This window comes from Brassica oleracea, chromosome C2, assembly GCF_000695525.1.
Source record: "Brassica oleracea var. oleracea cultivar TO1000 chromosome C2, BOL, whole genome shotgun sequence".
Taxonomy (NCBI): domain Eukaryota; kingdom Viridiplantae; phylum Streptophyta; class Magnoliopsida; order Brassicales; family Brassicaceae; genus Brassica; species Brassica oleracea.
This window is the reverse complement of record NC_027749.1, coordinates 52,134,440-52,134,761: the sequence shown is the minus strand read 5'-3', so window position 1 is coordinate 52,134,761 and position 322 is coordinate 52,134,440.

The following is a 322-nucleotide window of genomic DNA, read 5'->3' as shown; positions in this document are numbered from 1 at the left end:
TGTATCATCATTTGTTGAATGGGGTAACTTGGACTCCAACCAGATTCGCTGAACTTGATTTGCTGAAGGAGGTGGGTCTCGATTCTGATATTGAGGTAATGCTGGGGCACCTGAAGATGCCCAAACTCCTCACCATGGCCTACCCTGCCTACCAGGATGTCTCCTGTCAGTTCTTGTCTTCCCTTGAGGTCACTTACCATGACGCTCCGCACGTGAGGCAAGGATGGGGCAAAATAAAGTTCAAGGTCAATGGGAGAGAGTACAACATGAACTTCAAAGACATTGGGAGAGTCATGGGTTTCCAAGACTTGGCAGACTACTC